The sequence below is a fragment of the Stegostoma tigrinum genome, chromosome 9 (assembly GCF_030684315.1).
Source record: "Stegostoma tigrinum isolate sSteTig4 chromosome 9, sSteTig4.hap1, whole genome shotgun sequence".
Taxonomy (NCBI): Eukaryota; Metazoa; Chordata; class Chondrichthyes; order Orectolobiformes; family Stegostomatidae; genus Stegostoma; species Stegostoma tigrinum.
In genome coordinates this window covers 8,500,616-8,523,575 of record NC_081362.1, presented here as the reverse complement: position 1 = coordinate 8,523,575, position 22,960 = coordinate 8,500,616, and the positions used below count along the sequence as shown (strand labels likewise).

Below are 22,960 nucleotides of genomic sequence, written 5' to 3'. Positions count from 1 at the left end.
TGATCTGGATCTATAGATGATTTTGTCTGAAGGCCAGCTAATTCCGTGAAAAGTGAGGCCTAGCCTGGATAATGGGATGAATCCTCGATCCCATGTCGATGGGCGGAATTTAAGCTGCAGAGCCCGGTTTCATTCACAGGCTGAACTAGAAATCATTGCATGAATAAGCAACACCTTCCATATTGACCTATACTAGGGGCTTCCAAGTTTGGATAGAAGGATAATTACTCAGAGATGTTTACACTGCCATTATCCAGCAGATCTCAGCTACACCTTCTGCTACAATGGCAATATTTGAAGGAAGTTTTTGATTTTTGCCATTTTGTCCATAGTTTGAAGATAACAGTTGATTATTCCTGGCTGTAGAATTCTGTTTTGTGATTCCTGCTGTGAGGGAACAGAACCTTTCATTAGGTTTGTCAGAGCAGCATCTGCACATGAACTGATTGCACATCTTATTCCCAAGTGGTACAGGGCAAGATATGTTTGTCCTCACTGGAATCTACGCCATTGGATTCCCATGTTTATTTTAATAATATTTGTATTTGTCTTTGAAGCAGAAAATTGGAGGAATTTTATAGTACGTAAATTACTTTGCAAATTGCAGGGATTCGTATATAAGCAGGATTTTTTTCTTTGTTCTGAGTTTTAGTCCAGTCCCATAAAGCCTGTTTACTTGTCTAACACACAGGCCACGAGTGTGTTATATGAATGCAGGTTTGCCAACTCTTAAGAAGCTCAGTGCCAATCTATTATAGACCAGGATTTGTGCAATGTAAAATGATTAATTAATCACTTGATGATTGAGGGCTCCTGGGTGATGATAAAATGATTGAATGTTACATTCAGCATGGGGGAGAGAAGAATGGGTCTAAGGCTACTTTATAAAATAAAAGTTAAATTAATTAAATTTTATGAGGGCATGAAAACAGACCTAAAGTGAATTGCCAAATCAAGTTAATGGGTATGTCAATAAAACAATAAGACTATAAAGCTTAAGAGCAGAAGTCGGCCAATCAGCCCATTAAGTCTGCTTCGCCATTTAATAAGATCGTGGCTGATTTGAAAGGCTGAATGGTCTACTGCACCAGTTTTTTTTTGTTTCTAAGGAGTAAGAAAATTTCCAAGGACAGACTTACCACCTGTAGTTAATTTGTAATGTTAAAGATGGTATGAAAAGTTAAGAAAAATCTAAGACTCTACTCGGATAGACGGCAGGTCGGAAGATTTATCAGAATCTATGTACTATGAAAAATGAGCAACAAATTTATAAAGAGTGAAAAATTAGTATTTGAGACAGAGCTAGCCAGAATTATGAAAACAGTTATTCAGAAATTATGCAAATATTTAAAGAAAAGCCTTAAGAAACTGATTGTTGGACCCTGAGAAAGTAAGACTGGAGAAGTAGTTATAGAAAATGAGGAAATTGCAGAAGCATTGAACAGCTATTTTCCATCAGCTGTTCACTATAGATGATACAAGTGATGTCCCAGAAGCTTCAATAAACAGAAAACTGGTGAAAGGGAGGAACTCAGGAAAATCACACTGGCCAGAAAAGTGGTACTGATTAAATTATTGGAGATGTGTGCTGCCAAGTGTCTGGCTCCTGATAGATTGCATTCTAGGGTCTTAAAGAATTGGCTAGTAAGGTAGTTGAAGCATCGGTATTTATTTATTTTCCAAATCTCACTTGATTCTAGGATAGTCCTATTTAGATTGGAAGTTATTCAAAAGGGGGAGACAGGAAACTATAGACCAGCTAGCTTATTGTTTGTAATAGGGAAAATACTTGAAGCTGCTTTTGAATATGTTAGAGGGTATTTAATCAGGCAGAGTCAACATGGTTTTGTGAAAGGGAAATCATGTTTGACCAATCTGTTAGCATTCTTTGAAGAGGTGACATATATTGTGAATTAAGGGGAACTATTGGATGTACTTTACCTCAATTTCCAGAAAATGTTTGATAAAGTGGCATACCAAAGTTGTTTTTGATGGAAAATAATTGATCATGGTGAAGGGGGTGGCATATTGGCATGGATTGAGTATCAGCTGGTTGACAGGAAGCAGTGAGTAGATGTGAGTGGATTTTTTTCAGAAAAGCAGGATATCACCATTTGGTGTGCCATAGGGATCGGTACTGGGACCTGGACTGTTTGTAATTAATGCAAATGGTTTAAACAAAGGGATGGAAGGTGTAGCTGCCAAATTTGCTCATGACACAAATTGAGTTGACACAAAAAGAGGTCAAAAAGAGCTCCTTAGAAGATACAGATGGCCAGAAATGTCGAACAATGCAGGAAAGTTCAAAACTGTCTATTTTGACTGGAAGAATAAAAAAGAAGCATGTTTTCCAAAGAGTGAAAGATTGCAGAGCTCTGAGATGCAGAGGGATCCTTGTGCATGGCTTGCAAAATACAGGTACAGCAAGTAATTAGAAAATCGAGTAGAGTGGTGTAATTCTTTTGTGTACAACAAGTTTGGAGGGTATACTTTCATTTACACAGGGCACCTGTGAGACCGCATCTGGAGTAGTGCGCACAGCATTAGTTATCTGATTCGGGAAGGATGTTAATATGTTGGAGGCAGTTCAGAGAGTGTTTACCAAACAAATACCTGAGATCTTACGAGGAAAGGTTGGACAGGCTAGACTTGTGTCCACTGGAGTTTAGAAGTATAAAAGGAGCCTTGTTTGAAACTTAAAAGTCTTGACAGGTTATATGTGTGGAGAATGTTTCCTTTTATGGTAGGTTGTAGAACTGGAGTTGTGGTAAAATTGTTTTCTCTTAACATTACAAGTTTTTTAACTCTTCCTGGAAAGGAAGCAGAGCCCTTGAATATTTTTCAGGCAGAGTTAGATCGATTCTTGGCAGACAAGGGTTTGAAAGGTTTCTCATGGTTAGGTGGGAATGTGGATTTGAACCAGCAGTCTGATCTTATTGATGGATGGAGCAGGCTACAGAGGTTGATTGGCCTATGCCTGTTCCTGATTCGTACGTTCACATGTACCATCCAGGACACGGCAGCTCCCTGTCCACCACCTTTCACGTTCATTCCCTCCACCAGTGATGCGTGGTGGCAGCACTGGGTACCGTCTGCGAGACACGTTGCAGCAACCTGCCATGGCCACCTTGAACCTTCCGAACCTACAAGGTCTGGCCCCTGGAAAGACACGTGCTGCAGGCATCGCGCCACCTGAGAGCTCCCCTCCAAGTAACACCCCATCGTTGTGCGGAAGAATATCACCGTTCTTTCAGGGCGCCGGGTCAGATCCTGACAGTGCCTCCCAGGCAGTGCTTTGAGAGTATATAAGGCAGCAGTTTGAGAAAATAGCTCCCAACACTTTTTTAAAGGACGTTGAATGATAGCCTTCACAGCGATATCCACATTTGGTGAATGAAGATTAAAACACAAGGACATAAAAACATTGCAGCTGGCTGGCAGAGTAACCAGGCCGACAGCAAACCTTCAGACGCCGGTGACAGAAAGCATGGCGGTTAATGCAGATTGGCACAGTATTTGTGTCCACGGTTGGATTATGCGTTGGAATATTGAGGGATGCCTCTCGGTTTGAATTGAAAACACTGCAAATACGACCAGTATATAAACAGCAATGACTACGTCCTCAGGTGGTGCCTTGGGCATTTTTGTATGCGAGGTGAAGTTGTAAATTCAAATTGTTGCAAAGAGGCACACCATATTAACCTCACCGTTTGAAGTGGAAAATTTCGAAGTTGGCTTGTTACACATTTGTTTATCAATGTATTATTAATGGCAAGCAGTAGGAACTGATCTTATAGTACTTCTGTAATCAACTAAAACAAATTAATATTCTCCCCCCCCACCCCATTTTTTTCGATTGCTTTACAATAAAACATTGACTACAGAAACTTTTATGTGGCCTAATCCAAACATGGTTTGGAAACTCCCAGTTATCTGGCATACACAGGGCAAGGAGGGAGGGCAGTGTTTACATGAATCTGCCCAGTTGCATCAGAAGTATCCATATGGAAACACATCATAGTAACACAACCAGCCAGCCCTATAGTCGTGAGATAGTAAGAACTGCCGATACCGGAGTCAGAGATAACACAGTGTGGAGCTAGAGGAACATAGCAGGCCAGGCAGCATCAGAGGAACAGGAAAGCAAGAAAGCTGACCCGAAACATCAGTTTTCCTGCTCCTCTGATGCTGCCTGGCCTGTTGTGTTCGTCCAGCTCTGCACTGTGTTCGTCCAGTAATGGTGCCTCCGTGAGAGAGGACAGTGGACAGCATTATTAGTGGCAGCTGGGAGAACTACCACTGGGCAGCTAAACATTCACGCATTGCAACGAGGCATGCCAAATTCAAGTGGATTTTTTGGTTTGAAGAAACCTGTTAAAAATGGTAAATTTCCTTTCTTAATTTTTGCCAGTTGCATGAGAATGACCAGTTGCTGGATAACAGGTAAATTTGTTGTCATGGCTATGTGAATTTGGTCCCAGTTTTTTCTATTTGTGTCCTGCCATGTGTACTTTTATTTTGGTTGGTCTAAAACAAAATTTTCGTCTTCGCAGAGGTCATGTCAATGTTTGTCGCCAGGGCCTGGAAATATCAGCGTGGGCCAGTGTTCCGGTTTTCCAGTAGCCTCAGCCAGTATCGGCACATGGTTCCTTAATCATGTGCATGTGAAGTCATGGAGGCTGACTGGGATTCTCCTGTTGGTCTCCAGTTTCCGGGAGCAGAGGAGTGGAGGGAGGGCTCAGCTGTTTGGGGAGGTGGTCTGAGTTGCTGATGTTTCCACCATAAATAGCAAAATGCTGGAAGTCTGAAACAAACACGCAGAAGGCTGGAGAAGCTCAGCAGGTCTGGCAGCATCTGTGGAGAGAATGACTAGTGATTGGAATGAGGGCCAGTGGATCTCTGAGTATGAGATTCCTTATTGGCCAAAGTTAACAGCCCCAATCAGGGAGCCCAGGCTGACAGACATAAACAGGAGATCCAGAGAGTCTCCTCCGTCTAGGGACTGGTTCTGAGCTGGCTGGTCAGAGTCCATGTACTGTGTGCATGTAAATAAAGGGTGACTTGGTGATGGGATACTGCCTTCTGGCTCTTGAAATAACTGCACAATGTAAATATTTCGAGCCTGGTTTGACTCTTCATCAGAATGTAGACTCAAATCAAGATGTTAACACTGTATCTGCCTACAAAGACAATGCCGAACCTGTTGAGTCTCTCTGGTCATATCCGTGTTTGTTCAGATCATTCTTGCCCCCCCTGGGTAAAGATGAAGTCTAAGGCCTCCCAGTGGAGAACCCTCTGTTGCACCCCCCTACGCCACCTCCTCAGTCCCACTCCAACCTCTTGTGGTGGCCTGTTTGTGTTTTGTACCTTTCAATTAAACTTTTCGAAAAGTTCTTTCTCATTGAAGAGCCACTTACCTTTCACTGCACAGCAACGCTGATTTGAAGCAAGAATCATCGGCTCTGGTTCTGCTCTCCATCTTTTCAGAGCACCTTGCTAACTGAGACAGTGTCCCAGTCAAAATTCCAGTCAGTGGCTGTCCCTTTCAGGGAATGACTCAAGGGATCCAGTCATAGTCTCGGTGCCTGGTTCCCACCTCCAGGGAATAGAATTTGATGCACACTGTCATTTTCTCTTTTGGTTTGGGATCTCCAACTGCCCCAAAGTCCAGTCACATTCTTTTGGAAATAAAATTTTATACATAAAGCAAATGTATGGCAGGAGAGAGGGAGGCAGGGAGAATCTGTGACCCTGACCTTCAGTATCACAGAAGGAGATGACACAGCTCAGGAAGATAACAAAATGTGGAGCTGGATGAACACAGCAGGCCAAGCAGCATCTCAGGAGCACAAAAGCTGATGTTTCGGCCCCAGACCATTCATCAGAGAGGGAGATGGGGAGAGGGTTCTGGAATAAATAGGGAGAGAGGGGAAGGCGGACCGAAGATGGAGAGAAAAGAAGATAGGTGGAGAGGAGAGTATAGGTGGGGAGGTAGGAAGGGGATAGGTCAGTCTGGGGAGGACGGACAGGTCAAGGAGCCGGGATGAGGTTAGTAGGTGGGAAATGGAGGTGTGGCTTGAGGTGGGAGGAGGGGATAGGTGAGAGGAAGAACAGGTTAGGGAGGCGGGGACGAGCTGGGCTGGTTTTGTGATGCGGTGGGGGAAGGGGAGATTTTGAAGCTTGTGAAGTCCACATTGATACCATTGGGCTGCAGGGTTCCCAAGCGGAATATGAGTTGCTGTTCCTGCAACCTTCGGGTGGCATCATTGTGGCACTGCAGGAAGTCCATGATGGACATGTCGTCTGAGGAATGGGAGGGGGAGTTAAAATGGTTCGTGACTGGGAAGTGCAGTTGTTTGTTGCGAAACTGAGCAGAGGTGTTCTGCAAAGTGGTCCCCAAGCCTCCGCTTGGTTTTCCCAATGTAGAGGAAGCCACACCGGGTACAGTGGGTAGAGTATACTACATTGGCAGATGTGCAGGTGAACATCTGCTTAATATGGAAAGCCATCTTGGGGCCTGGGTTGGGGGTGAGGGAGGAGGTGTGGGGGCAAGTGTAGCATTTCCTGCGGTTGCAGGGGAAGGTGCTGGGTGTGGTGGGTTTGTTGGGGTGGAGGGGGGGGAGTGTGGAGCAGACAAGGGAGTCACAGAGAGAGTGGTCTCTCCGGAAGGCAGACAAGGGTGGGGTTGGGAAAATGTGGAGGGGTCGGATTGTAGATGGCGGAAGTGTTGGAGGATGATGCTTTGTATCCAGAGGTTGGTGGGATGGTATGTCAGGATGAGGGGGCTTCTCTGAGGGCGGTTATTGCAGGGGCGGGGTGTGAGGGATGTGTTGCGGGAAATGCGGGAGACACGGTCAAGGGCGTTCTCGATCACTGTGGGGGGGAAAGTTGTGGTCCTTGAAGAACTTGGACATCTGGGATGTGCGGGAGTGGAATGCCCATCCTGGGAGCAGATGTGGCGGAGGCAAAGGAATTGGGAATAGGGGCTGGAATTTTTGCAGGGGGTGGGTGGGAGGAGGTGCATTCTGGTAGCTGTGGGAGTCAGGGGGCTTGAAGTGGACATCAGTTTTTAGCTGGTGGCCTGAGATGGAGACAGAGAGGGCCAGTTTGTTTGGCCCATCATGCCTTAACCAGCTTGTTAAACGTATTGATTTTCTGCTTTACCCATAGAATAGAATATAAGACCATAAGAGATTGGAGCAGAAGTTAGGCCATTCAGCCCATCAAGTCTACTCCACCGTTCCATCACGGCTGATAGTTTCCGCAATCCCATTCTTCTGCTTTCTCCCCATAATGCCCGATCTCCCTGATAATCAAGAACCTATCTATCTCCTTTTTAAATATACTCAATGACCTGGCTTCTACAGCCCTCTGTGGTAGTGAATTCCATAGATACACCACTCTCTGACTGAAGAAGTTTCTCTTTATGACTGTTTTAAAAGGTCTTCAGTTTACTCTAAGGCAGTGCCCTCGGGTCCTAGTCTCTCCTACCAATGGAAACAGCATCTCAACATCCCCTCTGTCCAGGCCATTCAGTATTCCCTCCAGGCCATTCAGCAAGCCATACAGTAAGTGCTGTGTGTCACCTTCCATTCTCATCTGTATCACAAGTGTGAAATGGAAATGATAAATGCCTACCAGCAGCACCTTGCTCAGACTAGGTCGTGGAAGTAAATTATTGCTTTATTTCTGAGGGAATGGACTGTACTTGTGAGGCCCTGTAAGGGAGAACTGCAGTAATTGACCATTTACACAGGTCGGCTTAGGGTTAGGATATGTCACAGAATCCTGGATGTGATCCTCATTCACTGACCAATTATGTTGGAAAAAAAACCTACAGTTTGAAACCAGGCCATTCAGCCCAGAGTCCACACTGGCCCTCTGAAGATATATTTTGGGAAAAAAAGCTTGAATAATTCCCTTCCGGAAACCGTTTTGCTCTCTTTATCAGTCTGAAAATGGGAAAATCCTGGCCTGTTGTTCTATAAGGGAGGTTTGGAAGGTTCTTGTAACATTCCCGTTCTGGATAAAGTTGAACAATCCAAATTATGATCCGAAACCTACAAATATTTGTCGCCTTCCACGTGCCAGGCATTGTACAGAATGACCCACTAATGCTCAGGTTTTGTATTCTCTGTTGCCTGACTGTTGCTGCTTGTACTTGGTGAGAACTGGCAGTCCGGATAAATCTGCAGATATCCGACATGGAATCCTGCCTCTACAATGACTTTGGAGGAGCCTGGTTCACGTTTTGGAGGGATATTCTCCCTCCTGTGGAGAAATGAACACAGATGGTGTTCTTTGCCCCAGCTGAGTTTCCAGAGAGAGTACAGTTGGAGAGGGACAGAGTGTGTGGTGAAGAGTAGCTGCCGCAGTGTTGTCGGTGGTGGAGCCTGGGCCCAGGCCCAGAGCTGAGCCAGAAAATGGGAGCTATTCCAAAGACAACCTAACTTTATTGAGAAAAGATCATAAGATGAACTCATGCCTGACTCCTTGACCTGACGCAACCTTTCCATGTTCTCTCCCACCCTTCTGCTCCTCCCACTTCACTGACCAGTTCCCACTGCTCCCTGCCTGCACTCACCCATCATCACCTACCTTCCTCAGCAACCCTCCTCCTCTCTATTTATTTTTGAGCTCTCTGCCAGGTAATCAATTAAGTCATCATTGGCTTCTCTCTCGCTGGCATTTGGTGGCCCCTTTTCAAGGTGAACAGCAAGGCCTAGCTCAAAATTTCAACAGAATATTTTTTAAAGATGCCATTGTCAATGACCCCACATCTGTGAACATTCTTCTATGGTTTCATCATGTGTTTTTTGCAAAGATATGAAGTGAGCAATTTCCTCTCCAGTTCATAATGTTTAAAACACTTCAAGAGGTAACTAGAGATAGCAAAGTGTGGAGCTGGATGAACACAGCAGGCCAAGCAGCGTCTTAGATGCACAAAAGCTGACATTTTGGGCCTAGACACTTCATCAGAAAAGAGATAACTACTCTGGTTAACAGTGACCCCAATTCGTATTCCACTGGCAGTTTTAAAATGTTATTGTTCTTTAGCACCTCAGTTCATATGGTAAATGCAGTCCCCATAAAGTATCCCCTGACTACCTCAATGGCCATTTTTCTCTCTATAAATGTTTACTGAGCATACACCACACTTCAGATGCCATGTTTTACAAGCCATCCTTCTCAAAGTGCCAAACGATATATCTTGGAATAAAAAAGTAATAATTTCAGGCTCAAAAACAGAAATTGCTAGAAAAGCTCAGCAGGTCAACAGCATCTGTGGAGAGAAATAAGAGTTAGTGTTTCAGGTCAAGTGACCCTTCCTCAGATCATTTCAAGTTGTTTTGTTCTCTCTGTATTAAAAACAAACTGAAACTATAAGTTGACAAGCACCTTCCGAATCTTTCTTACACAACCGCAAGCTGAGATTTTCCCATTTCCATTCTAGACGTGAAGGGGGCGACAGCTTCCAGAAAGGGAACCTGCACCAATGAGAGTGAGAAAGCCTGCAGGATCTCTTGGACTGGGAAGGTCTTTTCACCTGGAGCTGCAGAGGTTTGATAGAGGCAGGGCCTGCTGCTAGGACACCTTTCTCCTGGGCTTCCAGGATGGAGGAGTACTATTGGGAAGGTTTGGTGTTGTTTGGTGATGCTGTGGGGGTGGGTGGGTTGAGAAATGAGTTTAGATGACCCTTGTCTCTTAACGTCAGCCCAGGCAGCATGGGGTCCTGGACCAGGCACGAATTTACCACATCGGAGTGCCGGTCGGCAGGAATGCCGAGTTTGGGCCTTCAGCCAATTCGTGGATACGATTCTGCCTAATTATAGCCTTGGGTCAAATTTACTCAGGATTGAGATTTTTCAGGCACAAGGGGAAACAAGAAAAACGGGTCTGGTGACCTTTTCTTGGAACAAGAGTTCTGAGGAAGGAAGGGTCACCAGACCTGAAATGTTAACTCTTCTTTTTTTTCACAGATGCTGCCTGACCTGCTCAGACTTTCCAGTAACTTTGTTTTTGTTCCTGATTTACAGCATCTGCAGTTCTTTCGGTTTTTACAAGAGAAATGGGGATCTAGTGTAAATAGAATAAAGGTAAATGATCAGCCATGGTCTTATTAAGTGATGGAAATGTTTGAGAGGCTGTACACCCTTCTACCTTGATATATTATGCTGTGAAATAGCTTTTACTTACAGGAGTCAAACACTGTGACCTTAAAATGACAAAACAAGTAAAACATAGTTCTCTTGTATTGGTAGCATATTACATTATGCTTTACGTCGGCTTGCCATTCTGATGTTATAATGCAGCAGGTCCACTGACTTTCCACGATCAATTCTATTGGAAATCAATACTCTGTGAAGAAAAACAGCTAGCCCTGGCATCATCCGTTCATGTTAACACTGTCTCTGATACTGTCAAATTTCCTGTATTATGTATTATTACTCTGTCCTCCCTTCAGAACTAGCCATGCTAACCAAGCTGTCCGCAGCAGCATGTTGCAGAGTACCATCTTTTCAAGGCAGCAGTGTGCCTGTATTGGGACAGGGTTTTTTTTAAATTGCCCATGGATTCCCAGTAGCTGCAAGGGATATAGAAGAGTGAGAGGCAACTTTATTGAAACATGCAAGATTTTTAGAGGAATTGACAGGATAGATATGGAAAGGCTTTTTGCTTCCTCATGGGATATCCTTGGACCAGAGGGCATTATTTTAGCATAAGGGGATGTACATTTTTAAGACAGAAATAGAGACATTGAGATGTACAGTGCAGAAACAGACCCTTTGGTCCAACTCTTCCATGCCGACTAGCCAATTGAGTCTGCTCTAGCGTTGAGTACAATCGTGGCTGGTCAAGGGATAATTTTTAGCAAAAGTCATCAATAAACGATAGAACTCCTACATTGTTTAAATAGGCCATTCAGCCCATCAGTCATCCAAAGAGCACCCCAAGATCCAGCAGCCCTCACCTGACATTTACCTAACCTGCACTTGCCTGGATGTGACAGGCCAATTTGGCATGGCCAATCCACCTAACCTGCACACCTTTGGACTGTGAGAGGAAACTGGAACAGCCAGGGTCACAGGGAGAACATTCAAACTCCACACGGACAGTCGTCAGAGGCTGGACTCGAACCCAAGTTCACGGTGCTGTGAGCCAGCACTTCTAACCACTGAGCCGCTGCACCTTTCTTGGAGAATTGCAGTGGTCTACTTTTTGGGTCCACCTGTCACTGCAGATTGGACCTTGGTGGAGCATCCAGTAGATGTCTTCCTTGACAATGCATCACTGTGTGGTACCGCACTGAAATATTTGCTAGATTATGTTCTTGAGTGGTACTTAACTCGCCAACCTTCTGTCTGAGAGACTGATATTAACAAGGCCCACGCTGACTCCTTATAACATTCCTTAGTATATTTGGAAACCAGAAAATTAGTCCAACACTTACTCAAGAATAGTGTTACTTCTTTGAAATACATATGTCAGTGTCACTTCAATATGGGTTCAAAAAAATAAGTTTGGAATGTGATCTCTTGGCAAGGCTTAATTTTGGGAGACTGACAGACCTTAGCGATTGAAAGGCTTGACATTTTATTGCAGACATTTGACCTGTGTGCAAAAATTGTTGACCTGGTTTCAACTTTTCAATTCACGTGGAGATCATTTAGCAGGGAGAAAATGCATGATGAAGTTATCGTGACTGCCAGTGAGTAGGATGAAGCAGATTTTATTGGGCTTAGCAGCTCCTCTCTCTCGGAAGTGCTTGTTAGTTCTGATCATATGTTATGCAGCAGATAATGACGGAGAATGTGACAATTGCACACAGTTGTAGCTGACCACTGACGTTGAAGTAGCTTTTGTGAATCCAAGTTCTGCATTGTAATTACTTGTGGAGCTCTTCACTAAATTCATAATGGCTTGTGCCAGTTTTACCTTCCCTATTTAGGATGTGTGTTGAAATTCACTAATGTTGTCATGACACGGGTCAATATATTAGCCAGCTTAATGTACTTCCAAAATACTAATACCTCATTAACATGTTTAAATTGGGCTGCTGCAGTGCATGTGGAAACCTGATTACAGTTTAGGAGTAGCTGGTCTGCTTTCCACTGGTACGGGAAACCTGCCAGCGAGTGGAGGTTGGGGTTTACTTGCTTTGGGAGGCAAATGTATTTCACAGTTCTCCTTCTGGGCCAAGAATAGCAAGAATACTTCTCGATTTCTGGATCAACGCCTCTGCTCCCAGCCGAAACCGCCCCTTCACCAAGGATCAAAACACACCGCAGCAGCAGGCAACTTTGCTGCCAAAAACCCCAAAATTCAACCGTGACCATGACCCCTCAGGCCCCATACAGCAACCTCGCTAACCACTGAGCTGCCGTACCTGTTCTTGGAGAAGTGCAAGGTGCTATCTTTTGTGCCCACCTGGGAATACAGATTGCATTTTGGTACAACAAACAGAGACAGTACAATTAATGGTAGGGCCTTGGGTAAGTATTGTAGAATAGAGGGGCTTAGAAATTCAAGTACATAATTCTTTGAAGTTTGCATCACACGCAGACAGGGGAGTTAAAAGGGCATTTAGCACACTTTCCTTCATTGCTCAGTCCTTTCAGTCGAGGAGTTGGGACGTCATGTTGAGGTTGTACAGGACTTTGGTGAGGCATCTTTTAGAGTACTGTATCCAATTCTGGTTTCGCTGTTGGAGGACGGATATTAATTTGCTGGAGAGGGTTCAGAGGAAATGTACCCGGATGCTGCTGGGTATGGAAGGTTTGAATGTAAAAGCAAGGCTGGACAGACTGAGACTGTTTTCACTGGAGAGTAGGAGGTTGAGAGGACCATAGGAAGATTTATAAAATCATGACAGATACTGATGAGGTAAATGGTAGATGTCTTTTCCCTAGGATGGGGATTTCAAGACTAGGGGGCATATTTTTAAGGTAAGTGGGGAGAGTTTTAAAAAAGATATGAAGGGCAAACTTTTTACACAGGAGGTGGTTTGCTTGTGGAATGAACTTCTTGAGGAAGTGATGAATGTGGGCACAATTACAACATTTAAAAAACACTTAGAAAAGTTCATGAATAGGAAAGATTTGAAGGGCTATGGGTCAGGAGCAGGCCGGTGAGACTAGGTTAGTTTGGACTTATGATCGGCATGGGCTGGTTAGACTGAAGGGTCTGTTTCCATGCTATAGGACTCTGTGTTCCTTAAAGGTTCCTTGAGTAGTCCTGAGGAATTGAAGCAGCAAACACCTGGAAGCACCAACCTGTGATTGGATTGGAGCAGCGTAAAGCGAGTGGTGCCAGTTTGTGCGATTTCCAGTGCTGGAGGACACAGAGTCAGCTGCAGGGTGAGGACAGGAGGGAAGATTGATTTATCCGAGACCCAGGAGTTCGGGGACAACTGGGGAGTGAAGCTGCAGAGAGGAGAGACCTCCTGTAAATATTTTCAAGGAAAGAATACTAAACTAACTGGGAACCAAGAAAACTTGAACTCTTTTATTATAATGAATTCCTTGCAAATAAATATGGAGTTTCCAGCTTAAGGCTCCTGTGAAGGTCAGGAACTGTTGTATAGGGAAAATTGCAGTGGATGCTCAAGTGTTGATGTGGATAATTTAATACTGAGCAATTTAGTTTCATCAATATTTGTACTTACGTGTTATCACTGCTCAATCTATTTCAATTGTGAACTATTGAAGATGCAGTGGCTGTCTTAGAAACAAACAGATGACAATTCATCTACGGCCCAACCAGTCCATCATGAGGACTTTTTATGTTTGGTTGTATGTGTCAGTTACTTTTTAAAAAAAATATTGCTTGTGTTTCTAACTTCTGACAGTTGCCTTGTGCCAATTAAAATGCAGTGGGAGTTGGGGAAATTAATGCTTTCCTTGTGTTTTGAGGCTTTGTTTAATTGACCGCTGGTGATAATTGAGTATACTGTTGAATTCATCCAGTTGTTCCTCTGCACAAGCCTCCATGCCCAATATGTCAACACAAGTACAGAATATTACTATGTGACTACATCTCCTGAAGAAGCAATGAGCAAAAATGGAAAAAGCGCCCCGAAGACCAGTGTGGGTCTTCAAAAATCAAAACATAGTTCTCGAGTACATCTGGAAGAAGAGTTATCAGCGTTAAGGAGAAATTACTTCGACCCTGCCTCCCCCATACCTTTCCCTGTTCTAGCTCAAGTGTGGAGCTGGATGAACACAGCAGGCCAAGCAGCATCTTAGGAGCACTTAGGAGCTTTTGTGCTCCTAAGATGTTGCTTGGCCTGCTGTGTTCATCCAGCTCCACACTTTGTTATCTCGGATTCTCCAACATCTGCGGTTCCCATTATCCCTGTTCTAGCTCTGATTTCTTGCCCTTTCATGCAAAGTCTCCCTCTGTATCCACAAATCAACAAACCCCAGACTTTGGCTCCCACCTCATTCAAATTGTTGGTGAGCCTCCTCATTAGCTCCTGACCACAAACCTGAAGCTAGTGGCTTTCCCAGCCAGTTTTCAGCCTGCCAATTTAGTCAGTTGCAAAGCGAACAAAAAAAAATTAGGAAGCCGGCTGTTACGTTAAGTGGGAATGCCAAGTTCCAATCTTGCCAGATTTTCCTTTTGTCCTGTCAAATCTTTTCTGTAAGTATGATCCCCATAGATTTTATCTTCTGTTAGATGTTATATCTATCTAAAAGTTCCATTTTTCTTTCTGTTGTATTTTGTCACCATGAGCTTTACATTTATGTTGTTTTATGGTGATGACTCGTACTATGTTTTATTATTTAACACTCTGCCTTTGTTTGTTCCACCTTCTGTTCCAAAGCTCCAAGTTGCTTAGCTTTGATGTAATAAACTTGGCCTTTTCTTCTTTGGTGCTAGACTAAGTAGCCAAGACTTCTGAAAGTCAACCCTTCCTACCTACAGTAGTTGGAACTTGCAAATACGGGCAGTCTTCAGTGGGTTCAAGTCAAGATTTAAGCCATTCTAATTTTGTTTTTAAAATTCCTTCCCTGAAAGTTGGTGGTGAAGAGAGATCTGACAAACGCAATGCAAAGGAAGGATAAATTGAGACAGGAGACAGGGTGCAGCAAAGCATTCTGTTTGACTGTGGCAGTGGTGTTGTTGCCGTGAGGAAAATTGCTTTTCTTTTGGTCCTTCCAGTATAGTGCTCCGAGAGTGACTTGACATTGTACAATGTGTCAGTGCTGAGCACAATAATTGCACAACCTGGGCATGGATTTGGACCGTGATGGTAAACCTTAAGGAAGCTTCAGTGTTAAGACTGCCATTTAAGAGGTGGATCAATAACGTGGCACACTTCAATGAGACAGACAGTTCCATGGCACATCAACTTTTCTCAGCATATTACTGTGGTTACAGCAAGATAATAAAATGTGAGGCTGGATGAACACAGCAGGCCAAGCAGCATCTCAGGAGCACAAAAGCTGACGTTTCGGGCCTAGACCCTTCATCTTTGATGAAGCGTCTAGGCCCGAAACGTCAGCTTTTGTGCTCCTGAGATGCTGCTTGGCCTGCTGTGTTCATCCAGCCTCACATTTTATTATCTTGGAATTCTCCAGCATCTGCAGTTCCCATTATCTCTGATACTGTGGTTACAGCCTTGGGTTTGCAACCGAGTGCACATGACGAGCTTAAGAAGAATCAAATGCGTGAATGCTTCACGTGTCATAACAGCACATTTTCACAATCTGCTCCTCTCAACTCAACTCAACTATTTCTAACTGCTAATGGACCCAAATATGTTCCACACACTGCATTGAACATCATTGTAATTCAGTGGATCAGGGCAAAATGCAGAGTCAATTGTAGTTGAATGGGTTTGAGGGAAACCTGTCTCTACTGTGTGCACAGAGGCTTCTGATCCAGTGACGAGTTGATGAGAGTGCCACTGCAGATCTTGCTCCATCGATGAGGTCTCCCCATTTCATCTCATTTCCACCAAAAGAGCACAAAAGCTATTGTTTGCTCACCTATTTAAACTACCACAGGGATCTCAATTTTACCCGTGGCCCCTTTGCAATTGTTCCCACATTTCAGAATCGAGAGACCAATACCTCACTTTGAATTTGATGGCTGATTTTCATGAGTTCTGGTTTAATTTGGCTATGAGTCATTTCTCAGGAAACAGAGTTTCCGTGTTTTTGGACAACAGTTCAAGGCATGCTTGGGCAACTCTCACAACACAGCAGTGTGCTGAGGCACACTGGTTGAAAACCATTGAGATCGATGGCCGAAAGGTATATGGCTTTCAATATGTTCCAAATTAACTGTGACTCCCATCAAGACCACTCATTGCTGATTGTTAAGTATCATTGCTGGATGAGGGCAGGCATTCCAGCTGTAATTTATCATTGATATCCTCAACCTACCTAAACTTTCAAAGGGTTTTTGGAAATTAAACCCTTTCCACCTGCAAGACCCACTTCCCGACACGCACCATCGGCTTGAGATTGGCTGCCATCAGTGCTTTCTTCAGTGCTGAATAGGCGTCGCTGTTCAGTGGGACAGTATACACTGTTCATCTCTCTGCTACATGTGAGAGCTGCTATTGTTTTTGATCTCCATGGCTAGCCTGAAGAGAACAACGGGTGAGGTGCTCACCGTAATGGTCAGCAGCAGTACTACCTCAGACACTTAGACGCCTACTGGAGGACGACGTTCTTGTGACTAACGCAGATCCTAAACTGACCTGCATCAGCCAAGAACTTCAATCTGGCCTCAAAGTGTACTGAGATCGAGGGTCATGTCAGGGTGGAATAATCTATATTTGCTGCTTCATTCGCTCCCTGCTGCATCATCTTTCATCTCCCACCACACCGACTGTCACACCCACAGAGCCATCTCCTGTGGCGTAACTTGGGCATTGCCACAAGGTTCTTTAGTGGAAACCCCTGGGCGCTCTTCGAAATTCATAGTGCAAGCCTTGCTTTTCATGTCTTCCACCTTAATCAGCTTCTGCTCCCTTTTCTTTTTTTTTCTCCCTGTTTTGTGGGATGTGGATGCCAACTGGCATTTGTTGCCCAATTCCCTGCGACCAATGTGACTCGCCAGGCCATTTCAGAGATCACTAGAGAGTTGACCATACTCTGTGAGCCTGGAGTCACGTCCAAATCAGACTTCTCAGGACAACAGGGCTTCATCTCCGCGAAAGGCAAGAGTGAACCAGGAGGGCTTCGAGCAATAAAAAAGAATTTGGATATTTATGATGCTTTATATTAAAGTTTCTTTTTAGTTTGTGGAATTTAAATTCGACTAGTTGCTGGAGTTGGACTTAAACCCAGGACCCTGGAGCTCGAGCTGAGACCTATGAATTACTGGTCCAGTAGGATTACCACCACACTATCGTCTGCCTCCTGAATGTTTCAGTTACAGTTGGATTTCTGATCTATCTCCTCATTGCCTTTCAATATGATTGTGCCTGTGATGTTGGCCTAAATTCAGTAGCTGGCACTATGGCCAGATTCAGAAAAGTGGAAGTCCTGAAACACAAATGTCTGGACTGAGGGAGTGCTGCTCTGTGGGAGGGATTGTCTTCAGATGAGGCATTAAACTGAAGCCCTGTCTCCACTCCCTGGTGAATATAAAAGTTATGCCTAACACTTTGAAAGAAAGGAAACAACAGCATCCTGAGTGCTTTATCCTTTGAGCAACATCACTAAAAACAGAGATAACAAAGTGTGGAGCAGGCCAAGCAGCATCTCAGGAGCACAAAAGCTGACGTTTTGGGTCTAGGCCTGCTGTGTTCATCCAGCTCCACACTTTGTTATCTCGGATTCTCCAGCATCTGCGGTTCCCATTATCACATCACTAGAAACAGCTTATTTAGTCATCACATTACTGTTTGTGGGAGCTTGCTGTGTACAAATTGCTATGTTTCCTGCAGGGCATCATAGAGTACACTTAAAAAGTACTGAATTTGCTATAAAATCCTTAAGACAACCCGATGTTGCAAAAGACATGATATGAATTGAAGTTTGTTGGAAAAAGAAAAAAAAAGAGGGAAATATCCTAAAATTGCCAGCAAGGAAAACAAATCTCAAAACTGGAAAGAAAAGCCTCTCACTCACAGAGCTTCAAATGTGATGAACTTGGCTCGAGCAAATTATCCTAAGAATATTTAAATAAAGCGGTGACTCATTTATTTGGAAATAATGATCAAAAGAGTTTGATGTATGGGTTTATTTGATGCAGAAGTGATCTCAGTCTTTCCAGCATGGCATCAATGGCACTAGAAGGACAGCTCCATATTTTGCCAAGCTCTAATTTAGACTCTGAGCTGCTGCCGCAAACTCAGCCACTACTTTGAGTACAGGCCAACACTCCCGAATCAAAGTCTTATAAATTGGATATATATATGATTCCTACTCTGTGTTATCATCCAGGGTTTGGCAGGAATGCCTGAGACCAAACAGAATGAACATGAAGTCTGAGCGATGGACCTTAACACCAAAGCTGCCTTCAACTGATTGCAGCATCAAGGACCCTAGCAAAATGGGAATCCGTGGGTATCAGGGGCAAACTCTCCACTGCATGGAGTCATACCGGACACACAGGAAGATGGTTGTAGATGTTGGAGGTCAGTCATCTCAGCTCCAGGACATCTCTGCAGGAGTTCCTCAGGGTAGTGTCCTAGGCCCAATTATCTTCAGTCACTTCGTCAATGACTGTCCCACTATCGTAAGATCAGAAGTGGGGATGTTTACCAATGATTGCGCAATGTTCAGCACCGTCCGCGACTCCTCAGATGCTGAAGCAGTCCATCTGTCTGACAACATCTGGACAATATCCGGGCTTCGGCCAGTGAGTAGCAAGTAACGTGTGCCACTCAAATGCCAGGCTGTGGCCATTACGAATAAGGCACAATCAAATCACCGCACTTTGACATTCAATGGCGGCAATATCAAAGTATCCTTCACTTTCAACGCCCTGGGTGTTGCCCTTGACCAGAAACTCAACTGGACTCACCACAGAAACACAGTGACTACAAAAGCTGGTCAGAAGCCAGAGGTACTGTGGCGAGTAACCCACCTCCTGACTCCTCAAAGCATGTCCCACCATCTACAAGGCACAAGTCAGGATGGAAGACTCCCCATTTGCTGGGATGGGTGCAGCTCCAAAAATACTCAAGGAGCTTGATACCATCCAGGCCAAAGCAGCCCACTTGTTTGGCACCACACCCACAAACATCCACTCCCTCCACCACCAACGCTCAGTAGCAGCACACTTTGCTGCAGAAATTCACCCATGATCCTGAGACAGCGCCTGCCAAGCCCATGACCACTTCCATCTTGAAGGACAGGGGCAGCAGATACATAGGAACACAACCACCTGCAAATTCCCCTCCAAGCCGCTCACCATCCTGACTTGGAAATATATTGCTGTTCCTTCAGTGTTGCTGGGTCAAAATCCTGGAATGCCCTCCCTAAGGATATTGGGGGTCAACCCACAGCAGGTGGACTGCAGTGGTTCAAGAAGGCAGCTCACTACCACCGCCTCAAGGGCAACTAGGAATGGACAATACTTCTTCAGAATGAGGGTCCCGCCCCGAAACACCAGCTTTCCTGCTTCTCTGATGCTGCCTGGCCTACTGTGTTCCTCCAGCTCCACACTGTGTTTTCTCTGACTCCACAATCAACAGTTCTTACTCTCTCCAAAAAAAGGAATAACTGTGTATAAGATTGTGAGGGGCATGGACAGGCTGGATAGGATGCAGCTGGTTCCTTTAGTTGAAGGGTCACTAATAAAGGGATATAATGTTAAGGTGAAGTGCAGGGAGTTTAAAAGTGATTTCAGGAAAATTTCTTGTACCCAGAGGGTGATGGGAATCTGGAATGCACTGCCTTGGAGGATAGCAAGGGCAAGAAACCTCACAACCTTCAAAAAATACTTGGATGAGCACATGAAATGCAATAACATTCGAAGCTGTGAATCAAGTGCTGCACAGTGGGACTAGTGTACGTTTAAAGCAGTGTTTTGTCGGTGCAGATCTGATGGGCCCAAAAATCTCTTCTGTACTGTATGATCCTTTGATGGTACCAGTTTATTTGGCAAGCGTGTGTGCGCGCCTGTGTGTGTGTGCGTCCGCGCACATGTATGTGCACATGTGCATGCGTGTGTGTGTGTGTGCGTCCGCGTGCATGTATGTACATATGAGTGTATGTGCATGTGTGTGTGTGTATGTGCACGAATGTGCATATGTGCATGTGTGTGTGCATGTATGTACATATGAGTGTGTGTGTGTGTGTGTGTGTGTGTGTGTGTGTGCGCGTGTGTGCGTGCGCGTGTGTGTGTGTGCGCGTGCACACACGCACGCATTTGTTGCTGTTTTGCAGCATCTAAATTAAAATAAAGCTCAGACTAGAAAAGTATATGCCCGGTCTCTGTCTAACCAATCTTCAACCTCTGTCCTTTAACACTGTGATCGCTGAGAATGTCACCCTCATATAATTCCTTTGATAACTAATTTTTGTTCATTATCTCCAGTCTAATCCATTTTACCGATCTTGCCCTGAATGCCCATTGTTATTACGTTGAACAATGACAGTTTATAATAACCTGCACAGAAAAGACAATTGGCCCCATCCCTTCACTTTTCCGATGGGCGGGTTAGGTCAAGCTTGCCCTCATATGTTCTCACACAGATCTCAGTCAAATGCTGTTTGGAAAGTAAGTCAGGTGGGAATTCCACTGTCACCATGGGAGGTGATTACTTCTTCAAGAGCATGGGACTAGTGGGATCTTTCTCTCCTCAGTCCATGGCTGGAGTTTCCTCGGTGCTGCTCCCTCTTGAGCCATAGATTTGCAGAAACCACATTTATCCATCTGAGCAGAGTATCTCCTGTACTTTAGGGCCGAGTTGTAGTTGTAGAAATGGAGTTCAATCCATTTCTCAGTCTTTAGGTAATTTTGAAGCTTCTGTGTGCTGATTGGTTTTATTATTTTGGCGGAATCACAGAGAAATTTAAGTGCAGAAGGGGACACTTTGAGCCCACTGTCTTTAATCCTCAGCTGGATTCAGAATATGGTTAGGTGCTCCAGCATCATTGTCCTGCTCACTTCCTGGTGCCTTTATTACTTTTACTTGTCTGTGGTAGAAACACTGGGGACATGGGAATTGGAGTCAGCTGTTAACTCCCTTATGCCTGCTGCACCATTCAGTGAGATAAGGCCTGATCCTGTTGTGGTCTTGATCTCACTTTCCTGCCTGCCTCACCATCACATTCAAGTCCCTCGCCTGTTGAAAGTCTATCTAACTCAGCCTTGAGTAAATTCCATGATCTTGCCTCCACTCGTGTCTGGAGAAGAGAATGCCAGCTCTCTGAGGAGAGGAATTCTCATATCCATACTAAATGGGAAATTCTTAAACTTTGTCCCTCAGTTCCGGTCTTCCCCACAAAAAGAAACACCGTTCCATAATAACCTCAGAATTTTGTACATACTCAGTCTTCTTCCATAACTGAACTGGTGCCTTTCAAATTTTAGTTGTTCCTTAAGTTGTAAGGAGATGCTGGCGGATAAGTGGGAGTATCACTTGACTACCTGAGGAAAATATTTTGGGAACTTGGGTTTGGATTGCACCTTGGGTGATGGTGAGGTTGTGCAGGCCATTGGAGCAGCCTCTTACTGGAAGACTGTGTACACTTCTGGTCACCCTGCTAAAGGAATGGTACTATTAATTTGGAGAAGGTTCAAAAAAGATTGACCAGATTTTTGCCAGGAATGGAGGCTTTGAATTATAAAGGCAAGCTGGGACTTTTTTCCCTGGAGCAGAGGAGGTTGAGGGGTGACCTTCTTGAGGTTTATAAAATTTTGAAGGCATAGATAAGGTGAATAGCAAGTGTCTTTTCCCTAGGGTGGGGCGTTCAAAACTAGGGGACTCTTTTTTTTTAAGGGAGACGAGAAGGATTCAAAAAAGACATGAAGGGTAACTTGTTTACACAGAAAGTCGTTTGTATTTGGAATGAACTGACAGAGGTGGTGGTGGATACATGTACAGTTACAATATTTAAAACACATTTGGATAACTTCATGAATAGGGATATGGGTCGAATGCAAGCAAGTGGGACTGCTTTAGGTTGGGAACATGTTCAGTGTGATCTCCTTGGACTGAAGGGTCTGTTTCAGTGCTGCATGACTCTATGAATTTGAATTCAATTAAAGCCAGCCTAAGGGTCGCCATGTGCCCGCTACCAGTAGTTGCAAAAACAACCCCATCAGGGTCACTGATGCCCTTTAGGGAAGGAAACCTGCCATCCTCACCTGGTCTGGCTTTCTTGTGACTCCAGATCCACAGCAATGTGGTTGAATCTTAACTACCCTCTGGGCAATTAGGGATGGACAATAAATGCTGCTTGGCCAGCGATGCCTGCATTCCCTGAATGGATAATTTTAAAAACTTCTAAGTTTCTCCTGGTGGTGACCTTAAGCTTATAGCTTCTGATTATCAATTCACTGGCTGTGAAATGAGTTCACACTATTTGTCTTCTGCACCTATTTCATAATGATGAGCATTCTCAAGTCTCCACTTAACCTTCTCAGAGCTTTCCCAAGCCATCTGTGTCTATCCTTTCATCACAGGCATCAAACTAATGCTCATCTTGTTATATTTTCACCTATGTCTCAGGTGTCTTATCTTGTGAGTGTGTCTGAAAAGGCACTTGAGACAAAGATCTGCTCCACATCCTACACCAAATAACCATTGTCTTTTGCTGCTTTGTTTAGTGCTTCTTGTAGCCACTGAGATTTGTGTTTGACAGGAGGCCAATGTAGAAGAGATCAGCAAGACAACTTTGGGCTCAAGAATCATTCTCCACTTCACTTTATTATCCAGGAAAACGTGGGGACATCTGGTTAATATTCTGGACTGGTGATCATGTATGCATTTTGGTCCAGGTCCCATTATGAAGTATTTGCATGCAGAATTCATGAAAACATT

At 44.3% G+C, this 22,960-nt stretch overlaps 1 protein-coding gene across 17 annotated transcripts in view; it reads left to right on the top strand.

The window, feature by feature from the left end:
- LOC125455166 (1-phosphatidylinositol 4,5-bisphosphate phosphodiesterase beta-4) overlaps window positions 1–22,960 on the top strand; it is a 477,523-nt gene that overhangs the window by 113,611 nt on the left and 340,952 nt on the right. For 3 of the 17 annotated variants that reach the window (XM_059648335.1, XM_059648333.1, XM_059648334.1), the window contains exon 3: window positions 10,038–10,097. The exons of the other annotated variants lie outside the window; for them this stretch is intronic. The gene's annotated coding sequence lies outside the window, so the exon portion shown is untranslated. The remainder of the gene's footprint in view (window positions 1–10,037; window positions 10,098–22,960) is intronic. 17 annotated transcript variants of the gene reach the window in all.